This window comes from Piliocolobus tephrosceles, unplaced genomic scaffold (genome assembly GCF_002776525.5).
Source record: "Piliocolobus tephrosceles isolate RC106 unplaced genomic scaffold, ASM277652v3 unscaffolded_709, whole genome shotgun sequence".
Classification (NCBI taxonomy): domain Eukaryota; kingdom Metazoa; phylum Chordata; class Mammalia; order Primates; family Cercopithecidae; genus Piliocolobus; species Piliocolobus tephrosceles.
This window is the reverse complement of record NW_022334374.1, coordinates 1,059,553-1,074,268: the sequence shown is the minus strand read 5'-3', so window position 1 is coordinate 1,074,268 and position 14,716 is coordinate 1,059,553.

Genomic DNA, 14,716 nt, shown 5'->3' with positions numbered 1-14,716 from the left:
GCTATCTAAGAAATCGTTTGTGATGTTTGCATTTATCTCACAGATTAAAACCTATCTTTTCATTCAGCAGTTTTGAAACACTGGTTTTGTAGAATCTGCGAAGGGATATTTGGGAGTAGTTTTAGGTCAATGGTGAAAAAGGAAATATGTTACCGTAAACCAGAAAGAAACTTTCTGATAAACTGCTTTTTGATGTGTGCATTCATCTGACAGAGGTAGAGCTATCTTTGGATTCAGCAGTTTGGAAACCCTGTTTTTATCCATTATGTAAATGGACATGTTGGAACTCATAGAGGCCAATGGTGAAAAAAAGGAATATCCAAGGATAAAAACTAGACATAAGCTATCTGAGAAACCAGTTTATGATGCTTTCATTCAAATTACAGAGTTAAACCTTTCCTTTCATTCATCAGTTTGGATAACCTGTTTTGTATTATCTGCAAAGGGATATTTGGGAGTACATTGAGGCCTATGCTGTAAAAGAAAACATCTTCAGATAAAAACTAAAAAGAAAGTTTCTAAGAAACTGCTTTGTGATATGTGCATTCATATCACAGAGTTAAACCGTGCTTTGGATTCAGCAGTTTGGAAACCCTGTTTTCTCTGTTCTGCGATTGGACGTTTGGATACTCATTGAGGATAAAGGCTAAAAAGTAAATGCACTAGCATAAAAACTAGAAGAAACCTATCTGAGAAATCGCTTTGTGATGTTTGCATTTACCTCCCAGAACTAACACTATCTTTTCATTCAGCAGTTTTGAAACACTGTTTTTGTAGAATCTGTGAAGGGATATTTGGGAGCACTTTTACACCTATGGTGAAAAAGGTAGTACATTCCCATAAAAACTAGAAAGCATCTCTCTGAGAAACTGCTTTGTGATTTGTGTATTCATCTCACAGAGTTAAAACTATTTTTGGATTCAGCAGTTCAGAAACACTGTTTTGGTCTTTCAGCGAATGGACATTTGGAAACTCTTTGAGGCCAAAGGGGAAAAAGTGAATATGCCAGAATAAAAACTAGAAGGAAGATCTCTGAGAAATTGCTTTTTGATATTTGCATTCATCTCACAGAGTTAAAACTTTCATTTCATTCAGCAGTTTTGAAGCACTGTTTTTGTAGATTCTGCGAAGGTATATTTGGGAGTGCATTGAGGCTTGTCTGAAAAAGTAAATATCTTCACATAAAATGTAGAAAGAATCTTTCTGAGAAACTGCCTTGTGACGTGTGCATTCATTGCACAGAGTTAAAACTTTCTTTGGCTTCAGAAGTTTGGAATCACGTTTTCTGCATTCTGTGAATAGAAATCTGGGAGCTCATTAATTCCAATGCTGAAAAAGTGAATATTCCATGATAAAAACTAGAAGGAAGCTATCTGAAAATCTGCTTTGTGACATGTTAATTCATCTCACAGAGGTAAGCCTTCCCTTTCATTCAGCAGAGAGTGCACTGAGGCCTATGGTGAAAAGGAAATATCTTCAAATTAAAACTAGAAAAAAGTTTTTTGAGAAATGGCTTTGTGATATATTCATTAATCTCACAGACTTAAACATTTCTTTTGATTCAGTAGCTTGGAAACACTGTTTTTGTCCATTCTGTCAATGGACATTTGGAACTCAGTGATGCCATATGCCAAAAAGCAAATATTGCAGGATAAAAACTGGAAGGAATCTAACTGAGAAACCACTTGGTGATGTGTGCATTATCTTTCAGAGTTCAACCTTTCTTTTCATTCAGCAGTTTGGAACCACTGTTTTTAGAGCATCTACGAAGGGATATTTGCTAGCACATTGAGAGCTAGGATGAATCATCTGCAGATAAAAACTATAAAGAAGCTTTCTGAGAAATTGCTTTGTGATGTGTGAATTCTCCTTGTGGATTTGAACCTTTCTTTGGATTCAGCAGTTTGGAAACACAGCTTTTGTCCAATCTGCGAATGGACATTTGGGAGCTCATAGAGCCCAAGTACAAAAAGTGAATATCAAAGGACAAAAAATAGAAGGAAGCAATTTGAGAAGCCACTTTGTGATGTGGGCATTTGCCTCACAGAGTTAAACTTATTTTTCATTCAGCAGTTTAGAAACTGTATTTGTAGAATCTGCAAAGGGATATTTTGGAGAGCACTGAAGCCTATGGTGATAAAGGAAATATCTTCAAAGAAAAACTAGAAAGAAGCTTTCTGAGAAACTGCCTTGTCATGTGTGCATTCACCTCACAGAGTAAAACATTTCTTTGGATTCAGCCGTTTGGAATCACTATTTTTGTTTATTCCACAAATGGACATTTGATACTTCAGTGAATCCAATGGCAAAAAAGCAAATATCCAAGAATAAACACTAGAAGGAAGCTATGTGAGAAAGCGCTGTGTGATGTGTGCATTCACCTCACAGAGGTAAACCTTTCTTTTCATTCAGCAATTTTGAAACACTGTCTTTTTCCTTTCTGCCAATGTACATTTGGGAGCTCATTGAGGCTAATGGCGAAAAAGTGAATATCCCATGATAAAAACAAGAAGGAAGCTATCAGAGAAACCGCTTTATGATGTGTGCACTCATCATACAGAGTTAAATGTTTCTTTCCATTCAGCAGTTCTGAAACACTTTTCTGGTATGACTGCAAAGAGATATTTGGGGGCTCATTGAGGCCTATGGTGAAAAAGGAAACATCTGCAGATAAAAACTATAAAGAAGCTTTCTGAGAGCCTGCTTTGTGATGTGTTTTCTTCTCAGAGATTTGAAACTTTCTTTGGATTCAGCAGTTTGGAAACACTGTTTTTGTCCATTCTGCAAATGGACTTTCAGGATTTCTTTGTGGCCAATTGCAAACAGTGAATATCCTATTACAAAAACTAGAAGGAAGCCACCTGAGCAATCATTTTGTGATGTGGATATTCACCTTGCAGAGTTAAATCTTTCTTTCCATTCAGCACTTTAGAAACACTGTACTTGTAGAATCTGTGAAGGGATATTTGCGAGTGCATTGAGTTCCACAATGAAAAAGGAAACATACTCAAAAGCTAGAAAGAAGCTTTCTGAGAAACTGTTTTGCAATGTGGGCATTCATCTCAAAGAGTTAGAACTTTGTTTGGATTCAGCAGTTTGGAAACACTGTTTTTGTCTATTCTGTGAATGAACATTTGGGAGCTCATTGAGGCCAATGGCAAAAAAGTGAAAAACCCAGGATAAAAACTACAAGGAAGCTATCTGAGAAACTGCTTTGTGCTGTGTGCATTCACTTCACAGAGTAAAAGTTTTCTTTTCTTTCAGCAGTTTGGAAACACTGCTTTGTAGAATCTGTGGAGGTATATTTGGGAGGTCATTCAGACCTATGGCAAAAAATGAAACATCTTCAAATAAAAACAAGAAAGAAGCTTTCTGAGAGACTCCTTTGTGATTGTGCATTCATATCACAGAGTTAAACATTTCTTTGGATTCAGCAGTTTGGAAACACTGTGTTTGTCCAGTGTGCAAATGGACATTTGGGATTTTATTGAGGATGATGGCAAAAAATCAAATCTCCATGGATAAAATCTAGAAGGAAGCTATCTGAGAAACCGCTCTGTGATGTATGCATTCCTCTCACAGAGTTAAACCTTTCTTTTCATTCAGCATTTGGAAACACTATTTTTGTCTATTCTGCAAATGGACATTTGGGGGCTCATTCAGGCCAATGGGGAAAACAAAATGTACCAGGATAAAATATAGAAAGAAGCTATCAGAGAAATCACTTTTTGATGTGTGCATTCATTTCAGAGATAAAACTTTCTTTTCATTCAGCAATTTGGAAACACTGTTTTTGTAGAATATGTGAAGTAATATTTGGCTGCACATTGAGGTCTATAGTGAAAAAGGAAATATCTTCACATAAAAACTAGAAAGAAATATTCTGAGAAACTGCTTTTTCATGTCTGCATAATCTCACAGAGTTAAACATTCCTTTGGATTCAGCAGTTTGGCAAAACTGTTTTTGTCCATTGTGCGAATGGACATTTGGTAGCTCATTGAGGCCACTGGCAAAAAACTGAATATTCCACAATAAAAAATAAAGCAAGCTATCTGAGAAAATGTTTTGTGATGTCTATGTTCATCTCACAGAGTTAAAACTTTCTTTTTATTCAGCAGTTTGGAAACACTGTGTTTGTAGAAGCTGCAAAGTGATGTTTGGGAGTGCATTGAGATCTATGGTGAAAAAGGAAATATCTTCAAATATAAAGTAGAAAAAATGTTTCTGAGAAACTGATTTGTGATATGTTCATTCATCTCACAGACTTAAATATTTATTTTGATTCAGCAGTTTGGAAACTCGGTTTTTGTCCATTCTAACAATGGACATTTGGAACTCATTGAGGCCAATGGCCTAAAAGTGAATATTCCAGGATAAAAAACTAGAAGGAAGGTATCTGAGAAACTGCTTTGTGATGTATACATTCATCTCACAGAGTTAAAACTTTTTTTTCATTCAGCAGTCTGGAAACACTATTTTTGTAGAATCTGTGAAGGGATATTTGGGAGTGCATAGAAGCATATGGTGGAAAAGGAAACATCTTCTACATCTTTTCATAAAAGCTAGAAAAAAACATTCTGAGAAACTGCTTTGTAATGTGTGCATTCATCTCACAGAGTTAAACCTTTCTTTGGATTCAGCAGTTAGGAAATACTGTTTTTGTCCATTGTGCTAATGGACATTTGGAAGTTCATTGAGACCAAGGTGATAAAGCAAATACCCCAAGATAGAAACAAGAAGGAAGCTATCAGAGAAATCACTTTGTGATGTGGGCATTTGCTTCACAGAATTTAATCTTTCCTTTCATTAAGCAGATTGGAAACACTGTTTTTGTAGAATCTGTGATGGGATATTTGGCAGTGCATTGGAGCCTATGGTGAAAAAGGAAACAACTTCAGATAAAAACAAGAAAGAAACTTTCTGACAAACTGCTTTGTGATGTGTGCATTCATCTTGCAGAATTAAAACTTTCTTTTCATTTAGCAGTTTGGAAACACTGTTTTTGTAGATTCTGTGAAGGGATGTATTGGAGTACATTAAGTCCTATGCTGAAAAAGGAAACAAAGGAAACATCTTCAGATAAACAATAGAAATCAAAAAGTGGGGAAAGGATATGAACAGACATTTCTCAAAAGAAGACATTCATACAGCCAACAGACACATGAAAAAATGCTCATCATCACTCGCCATCAGAGAAATGCAAATCAAAACCACAATGAGATATCATCTCACACCAGTTAGAATGGCAATCATTAAAAAATCAGGAAACAACAGGTGTTGGAGAGGATGTGGAGAAATAGGAACACTTTTACACTGTTGGTGGGATTGTAAACTAGTTCAACCATTATGGAAAACAGTATGGCAATTCCTCAAAGATCTAGAACTAGATGTACCATATGACCCAGCCATCTCACTGCTGGGTATATACCCAAAGGATTATAAATTATTCTACTACAAAGACACATGCACACGTATGTTTATTGCGGCACTATTCACAATAGCAAAGACTTGGAATCAACCCAAATGTCCATCAGTGACAGACTGGATTAAGAAAATGTGGCACATATACACCATGGAATACTATGCAGCCATAAAAAAGGATGAGTTTGCATCCTTTGTAGGGACATGGATGCAGCTGGAAACCATCATTCTTAGCAAACTATCACAAGAAGAGAAAACCAAACACCACATGTTCTCACTCATGGGGGGAACTGAACAATGAGCTCACTTGGACTCGGGAAGGGGAACATCACACAATGGGGCCTGTCATGGGGAGGGGGGAGGGGGGAGGGATTGCATTGGGGAGTTATACTTGATATAAATGATGAATTGATGGGTGCTGACGAGTTGATGGGTGCAGCACACCAACATGGCACATGTATACATATGTAACAAACCTGCACGTTATGCACATGTACCCTAGAACTTAAAGTATAATAAAAAAAAAAAAAAGAAAAAGAAAGAAGCTTTCTGAGAACCTGCTTTGTGATGTGTGCATGTATCTCACAGAGTCCAAACGTTCTTTGGATTCAGCAGTTTGGAATCACTGTTTTTGTCTATTCTGCAAGTGAACATTTTTGAGCTCATAGAGGCCAATTGCAAGTAAGTGAATAACCAAGGATAAAAACTAGAAGGAAGCTGTCTGAGAAACCACTTTGTGATGTGTGCATTCTTCTCACAGAGGTAAAATCTGTTTTCATTCAGTAGTGTGGAGACACTATTTTTATAGAATTTGTGAAGGGATATTTCAGAGTGCATTGAGGCCTATGGTGAAAAAGGAAATATCTTCATGTAAAAAGTAGAAAGAAGCTGTCTGAGAGACCGCTTTGTGATGTGTGCATTCATCTAAGAGAGTTAAACCTTTCTTTGAATTTAATAGTTTGGAAACATTGTTTTTGTCCATTCTGCAAAAGGACATTTTGAAATTCATTGAGATCAATGGTGAAAAACATAATATACCAGTATAAAAACTGGAAGGAACCTTTCTGACAAACCGCTTTGTGATGTTTGCATTAATCTCTCAGAGTTAAACCGTTTTTTCATTCAGCAGTTTTGAAACACGTTTTTGTAGCTTTTTTGAATGGATATTTGGGAGCACTTTGAGGCCTATGCTGAAAAAGGAAATATCTTTGAATAAAGACTCGAAAGAAACTTTCTGAAAAACTGCTTCTGAGGTATGCATTCATCTCACAGAGATAAGCATTTCTTTCAATTCAGCAGTTTGGAAACACAGTTTTTGTCCATCCTGCAAAGGGACTTTCAGGATTTCATTGAGGTCAAAGGAGAAAAAGCAAATATCCCAGGGTAAATACTGGAAGGAAGCTATCAGAGAAAATGACTTGTGTGTGTGCACATATCCCACAGAAGTAAAGCTTTCTTTTCATTTGGTAGTTGGGCACACTGTTTTTGTAGAATCTGTGAAGGGATATTTGTGAGTGCTTTGAGGCCTATGGTGAAAAAGAAAACATCTTCAGATAAAAACAGGATAGAATCTTTCTGACAAACTGCTTTGTGTGGTGTATTTTTGTCTCACAGAGGTAAACTTTTTTTTTTTTTTCTTGGCCATTTGGAAACACTGCTTTTTCCATTCTGTGAATTGAGGTCAATGGTAAAAAAGGATAAAAACCAGAAGAAAGCTATCTGAGAAACTGATTTTTGGTGTGTGCATTCATCTTACTGAGGTAACATTTTCTTTTATTTCAGAAGTTTGGAAACACTACTTTGTAGAATCTGGGAAGGCATATTTGGGCATGCATTGAGGCCTATGGTGAGAAAGGAAATATCTTCACACAAAAACTAGAAGGAAGCTTTCTGAGAAACTGCTTGGTGAGGTGTGCATTTATCTCACAGAGTTAAACATTTCCTTGCATTCAGCCATTTGGAAACACTGTTTTTTCCATTCTGCAAGTGGACATTTTGGAGCTTATTGAGGCCGATGGTGAAAAAGTAAATATTCAAGGGTAAAAACTCAAAGAGAGCTATCTGAGAAACCCTTTTGTGATGTGTGCATTCATCTCACAGAGATAGCCTATATTTTCATTCAGCAGTTTTAAAACACTTTTTTGTAGAATGTGCAAATTGATATTTTGGAGTGCATCCAGTCCCACAGTGAAAAAGAAAACATCTTCAGATAAATGCTGTAAAGAGGCTTTCTGAGAATCTGCTTTGTGATGTGTGCATTCTTCTCTCAGGGTTAAACATTTCTTTGGATCTGGCAGGTTGAAAAACCTGTTTTTGTCCATTATGCCAATGGACATTTCAGAGGTCAATGAGGCCAAAGGTGAAAGAAAGAATATCCCAAAGTTACAACTTGACAGAAGCTATCAGAGAAGTCTCTTTATGATGTTTGCATTCATTTCATAGATTTAAACTTTTCTTTTCATTCAGTAACTTTGAAACACTGTTTTTGTAGTTCCTGTAAAGTGATATTTGGGAGCACTTTGAGTCCTATGCTGAAAAGAGAAATATTGTCACATAAAAGCACGAAAGAAGCCTTCTGAGAAACTGCTTTGTGACATGTGTATTCACCTCTCAGATATAACCTTACTTTTCATTCAGCAGTTTGGAAATGCTCTTTTTGTCCAGTTTACAAGTTCATGTTTTGGAGCTCATTGAAGCCAAAGGTGAGAAAGCGAATATCTCAGGATCAAAAGTCTAAGGAACTTATCTGAGAAACTACTTTGTGATGTGTGCATTCCCCTGACAGTGTTAAACTTTTTTTCCATTCAGCAGTTTGGAAACACTGTTTTTATAGAATCTGTGAAGGAATATTTGGGCACACATTGAGGTTTTTGGTGAAAAAGTAAACATCGTTAGATATAAACTAGTAGGAAGCTTTCTTATAAACTGCTTTGTGATGTGTGCATTCACCTCACAGACTTAAACTTCCCTTTGGATTCAGCAGTTTGGAAACAGTGTTTTTGTCCACTCTGTGAAAGGACATTTGGGAGCTGATTGAGGCCAAAGGTGAAAAAAGTGAATATCTATGTTGTAAAAGCAAATATTCCAGGATAAAAACAAGAAGGAAGCTATCTGAGAAACTGCTTTGTGATGTGTGCATTCAACTCGTAGTGTTAAACCTTTCTTTTCATTCAGCCATTTTAAAAAACCTTTTGTAGAATGTGCAAAAGGATATTTTGAAGTGCATGGAGGTCAATGGAGAAAAGGAAACATCTTCTGATAAAAACTAACAAGAAGCTTTCCAAGAAACTGCTTTGTGATGTGTGCATTCATCTCACAGAGATAAACCTGTCTTTGGATTCAGCAGTTTGGAAACACTGTTTTTGTCCATTGTAAACAGACATTTGGGAGCTCATTGAGGCCAAAAGTGAAAAAGTGAATATCCCCAGGTAAAATCAAGAAGGAAACTCTCTGAGAAACAACTTTGTGATGTGTGCATTCATCTTGCAGAGTTAAATCTTTTTTTCTTTCAGCAGTATGGAAAGACTGTTTTTATAGAATCTTTGAAGGGATATTTGGGAGTGCTTCAAATCCTATGTTGAAAAAGGAAACATCTTCATATAAAGACAGGAAAGAAGCTTTCTGAGAAACCGGGTTTTGCTGTGTGCAGTCATCTCACAGAGTTAAACCTTTATTGGATTCAACAGCTTACAAACACTGTTGTGTCCATTGTGCAATTGGACTTTTTGGAGCTCAGTGAGGCAAATGGTAAAAAAGAAAATACCAAAAGATAAAAACTAGAAGGAAGTATAGGTGAAACCGTTCTGCTTTGTGTGCATTAATCTCGCAGAGTTAAAGCTTTCTTTTCATTCAGCAATTTGGAAACAGTATTTTTGCGCAAACTGTGAAGGGATATTTGGGAGCGCATTGAGTCCTGTGGTGAAAAAGGAAACAACTTCAGATAAACACTAGAAAGAAGCTTTCTGAGAAACTGCTTTGCAATGTGTGCATTCATCTCACAAAGTTAAACCATTCTTTGGATTCAGCAGTTTGGAAACAATGTTTTGTCTATTCTGTGACTGCACGTTTTTAAACTCATTGAAGTCAATGAAGAAAAAGCAAATACGCTAGGATTAAAACTAGAGGGAAGCTGAGAAATCGCTTTTTGATGTTTGCATTCAATTTGCAGAGTTAAAGCTTTCTTTTCATTCAGCAGTTTTGAAACAATGTATTTTCAGAATCCGTGAAGGGATATATGGGAGTGCATTCATGTCTATGGTGAAAAGGAAACATCTTTAGATAAAAACTAGTAAGAAACATTCTGAGAAAGAATTTTGTGATGTGTGCATTCATCTCGCTGTGGTAAACTTTCTTTTCGTTCAGAAGTTTGGAAACACTGTCTTTTTTCATTCCTCAAATGGACATTTGGGAGTTCATTGAGGCAAATCGTGAAAAAGAGAATATGTCAGGATAGAAACTAGAATTAAGCTATTTGAGAAATGGCTTTGTGAATTGTGCATTTGACTCACTGAGTCAAACTTTGTTTTCATTCATCCATGTGGAAACACTGTTTTTGTAGAATCTACGAAGGGATATGTGGGAGACTATTGATCCCTATGGTGAAAAAGGAAATATCTTCAAATAAAGACAAGAAAGAAGCTTACTGAGACACTGCTTTGTGATGTGTGCATTCAGCTCACATACTTAAATCTTTCTTTGTATTCAGCAGTTTGTAAGCACTATTATTGTCCATTGTGTGACAGAACATTTGTTAGCTCATTGAGGCCAATGGCAAAAAAGTGAATATCCCACGATAAAAAAAAAGAAGGAAGTTATCTGAGAAACCACTTTGTCATGTGTGTATTCATCTCACATAGTTAATCCTTCCTTTCATTAAGCATATTTGGAAATGCTGTTTTTAAAGAATCTGCAAAGGGATAATTTGGAGTGCATCGAGTTCAATGGTGAAAAAGGAAACATCTTCAGATACAAAGTAGAGGTAAGATTCTGACAAACTTCTTTGTAATGTGTGCATTCATCTCACAGAGTTATACCTTTCTTTAGATTTGGCAGTTTGGAAACACTATTTTTCTCCATTGTGCAAAAGGACAATTTGGAGCTTATTGAGGTCTATAGTGAAAAATCGAATATTCCCAGATAAAAACCAGAAGAAAGCTGTCTGAGAAACTGCTTTGTGATGTGTGCATTCACCTCATAGTGTTAAACCTTTCTTTTCATTCAGCAGTTTGAAAAAACTGTTTTTGTAGAATGTGTGAAAGGATATTTTGAAGCACATGGAGGTCAATGATGGAAAAGAAAACATCTTCTGATAAAAACTAGTGAGAGGCTCTCTGAGAAACTGCTTTGTGATATGTGCATTCATCTCACAGAGTTAAATATTTCTTTGAGTTCAGCAGTTTGGAAACACTGCCTTTGTTCATTCATTGAATGGACATTTAGGAGCTCTTTGAGGCCAATGGCAAAAAGGTGAATATCCCAGGATAAAAACTAGAAGGAAGCTATCTGAGAAATGGCTTTGTAATGTGTGCATTTGACTGACAGTGGCAAACATTTCTTTTCATTCAGCCATTTGGAAACATTGTTTTCATAGAATCTACGAAGGGATATGTGGGAGAGTATTGATGCCTATATGAAAAAGGAAACATCTTCAGATAAAAACAATAAAGATTTCTGAGAAACTGTTTTGTGATGCATGCATTCATCTCACAGAGATAAACCTTTCTTTGGATTCAGCAGTGTGGAAACACTGTTCTGTATATTCTGCGATTGCACATTTTGTGAAACCATTGAAGCCAATGACGGAAAAGCAAATACACCAGTATAAACACTAGAAAGAAGGTATCTGATAAATCACTTTGTGATGCTTGCATTCATCTCACAGACTTAAAACTTTCTTTTCATTCTGCAGATTTGAAAAACTGATTTTGTAGAATCAGCGAAGGGATATTTGGGAGTGCATTGGGGCCTATGTTGAAAAAAGAAATATCTTCAGATAAAAACAAGAAAGAAACATTCTGAGAAACTACTTTGTGATGTGTGCATTCAGTTCACAGAGTTAAACTTTTCTTTGGATTCAGCAGTGTGTAAACACTATAATTGTCCATTGTGCGAATGGACATTTGTGAGCTTCTTGTGGTTAATGGCAAAAAAGTGAATATCCCATGATAAAGAAAAGTAGGAATCAATCTGAGAAACAGCTTTGTGATGTGTCCATTCACCATGCAGAGTTAAACTTTTCTTTTCATTCAGCAGTTTGCACTGTTTTTGTAGAATCTGAAAAGGAATATTTGGGAGTGCATTGAAGATCATGGTACAAATGGAAACATCTTCAGATAAAACCTGGAAAGAAGGTTACAGAGATAACACTTTGTGATGCATGCATTCACCTCACAGTGTTAAACCTCTCTTTGGAGTCAGCATTTGGAAACACTATTTTTTTCCATCCTGTGAATGAACATTTGCGAGCTTACTGAGGCCAAAAGCAAAAGAGCGAACATACCAGGACAAAAACTAGAAAGAAGAAATCACAGAAACCTCATTGAGACGTATGCATTCATCTAGGATGTTAAACCTTTCTTTTCATTCAGCAATTTAGAAACACTCTTTTTGTAAGATCTGTGAAGGGATATTTTGGAGCACATTGAGGCCTCTGTTGAAAAAGGAAATATCTTCATATAGAACACAGTTAGAATCTTTGGGAGAAAGTGCTTTGTGATGTGCACATTCCTCTCACAGAGTTAAACATTTGTTTTCATTCAGCAGTTCGAAAACACACAGCTTTTGTGCATTCTGCGAATTGAAATTTGGAGCTCTCTGTGGCCAATGGCATAAATTGAATATCTCAGGATAAAAAGTAGAAGGAATGTATCTGAGACACTATTTTGTGATGTTTGCATTCATCTTACAGACTTAAACCTTTCTTTTCACTCTGCAGTCGGAAACACTGTTTTTGTAGAACTTGCGATGTGGTATTTGGGATCACATTGAGGCCTCTTGTGAGAAAGGAAACCTCTTCAGATAAAAACAAAAAAGAAACTTTCTGATAAACAGTTTTGTGACGCGTGCAATCATCACACTGGGTTATTCCTTTGTTTGGATTCAGAAGTTTGGAAATACTGTTTTTCTGTATTCTGTGAATGGACTTACTGCAACTCATTGAGGCCGATGGTGAAAAAGCAAATATTCCAGGATAAAAACCAGAAGAAAGGTATCTTGGAAACCACTTTGAGATGGGTGTTTTCATCTAGCAGAATTAAAACTGTTTTTACATTCAGCAGTTTGGAAAAACTGTTTTTGTAGAATGTGCAATTGGATAATAGGGAGCTAATTGAGACCTATGGTGAAGGATGAAACATCTTCAGATAAAAACAAGAAAGAAGCATTATGAAAAACCACTTTGTAATCTGTGCATCAATCTCACAGGGTTAAAACTTTCTGTACATTCAGCAGCTTGGCAACACTGTTTTTGTCCATTGTGAGAATTGACACTGGGAGCTCATTGAGGCCAATGGGTAAACAGTGAGTATCCTACGATTAAAACAACAACAACAAAAAAGCTACTTGAGAAAAAGCTGTGTGACATACACATTCCTGCCATGGAGAAAAACCTTTCTTTTCTTTCAGCGGTTTGAAAACACTGTTTTTGCAGAAACTATGAGGGAATATTTGGGAGTGCTTTGAGTCCTATGGTGAAAAAGGAAACATCTTCAGATAAAAACAGAAAACATGCTTTCTGAGAATCTGCTTTGTGATGAGAGAATTCTTCTCACAGAGTTAAAACTTTCTTTGGATTCAGCAGTTTGGAATCACTGTTTTTGTCCATTCTGCAAAAGGATGTTTGGGAGCACATTAAGGCCACAGGCAAAAAAGTGAATATCCCAAGACAAAAAGTAGAAGGAAGCTATTTGAGAAACTGTTTTGTGATTTAAGCATTCATCTCACAGAGTTAAAACTTTTTTTTCATTCAGCAGTTTTGAAACACTGTTTTTACAGAAACTGCAAGGGGAAATTTGGGAGTGCATTGAGTCCTATGGTGACAAAGGAAACATCTTCAGATAAAAACAAGAAAAAAACCTCTGAGAAACTGCTTTGTGATGATGTGTGAATTCTTCACACAGAGTTAAAACATTCTTTGGTTTCAGCACTTTGGAAACACTGTTTTCATCCATTCTGCAAGTGGACATTTAGGCCTCATTGAGGCCAATGGCAAAAAAGGGAATTTACCAGGACAAAAACTAGAAGGAAGCTATCTGAGAAACAACTTTGTGATGTGTGCATTCATCTTACAGAGTTAAAACTTTCCTTGGATTCCACAGTTTTGAAACACTGGTTTTGTTCATTCTGCTAAAGAATATTTGGGAACTCATTGATGCCAATTGTGAAAAATTGTATATCCTAGGATAAAAACTAAAAGGAAGTTCTCTTGGAAACTGCTTTGTGATGTGTGCATGTACTGTGAAAAGTTAAACCTTTCTTTTCATTCAGCAGTTTGGAAACACTGTTTTTGTAGAATCCGTGAAGGGATATTTGGGAGTGCCTTGAGGCCTATGCTGTTAAAGGACACATCTTCACACAGAAAATAGAAAGAATATTTCTGAGAAATTCCTTTGTGATGTTTGCATTCATATCACAGAACTAAACTGTTCTTTTTGTTCAGCTGTTTGGAAACACTTTGGAAACTCTGTATTTCTGTGTAGGGGCATTTGGAAACTCATAGAGGCCAAAGGCAAAAAAGCCAATATCCCAGCATGAAAACTAGAAGGAAGCTCTTTCAGAAACCACTTTGTGATGTGTGCAACTATTGCAATGAGTTAAACCTTTCTTTTCATTCAGCAGTTTAGAAACACTGTTTTTGTACAACCTGTGAAGGAATATTTGGGATCACATCAAGACAAATGGTGAAAAAGGAAACAACTTCAAATAAACGCTAGAAAGAAGTTTCCTGAGAAACTACTTTGTCAGGTGTGAATTCATCTCACGGAGTTAAACCATTCTTTGAATTCGGCAATTTGGAAAAAATGTTGTCTATTCTGAGATTGCACATTTGGAAACTAATTGAAGCCAATGGTGAAAAAGCAAATTTATTAGGATTAAAACTAGAAGGAAGCAATCTGAGAAATTGCTTTGTGATAGTTACATTCATCTCACAGAGGTAAAACATTTTTATTCAGCGGTTTGGTAATCCTGTTTTTGTAGACTCTGCAAAGGGATATTTGGGAGTGCACTGAGGCCTATCTTGAAAAAGGAAACACCTTCAGATTAAAACAGGAAAGAAAGTTTCTGAGAAACTGCTTT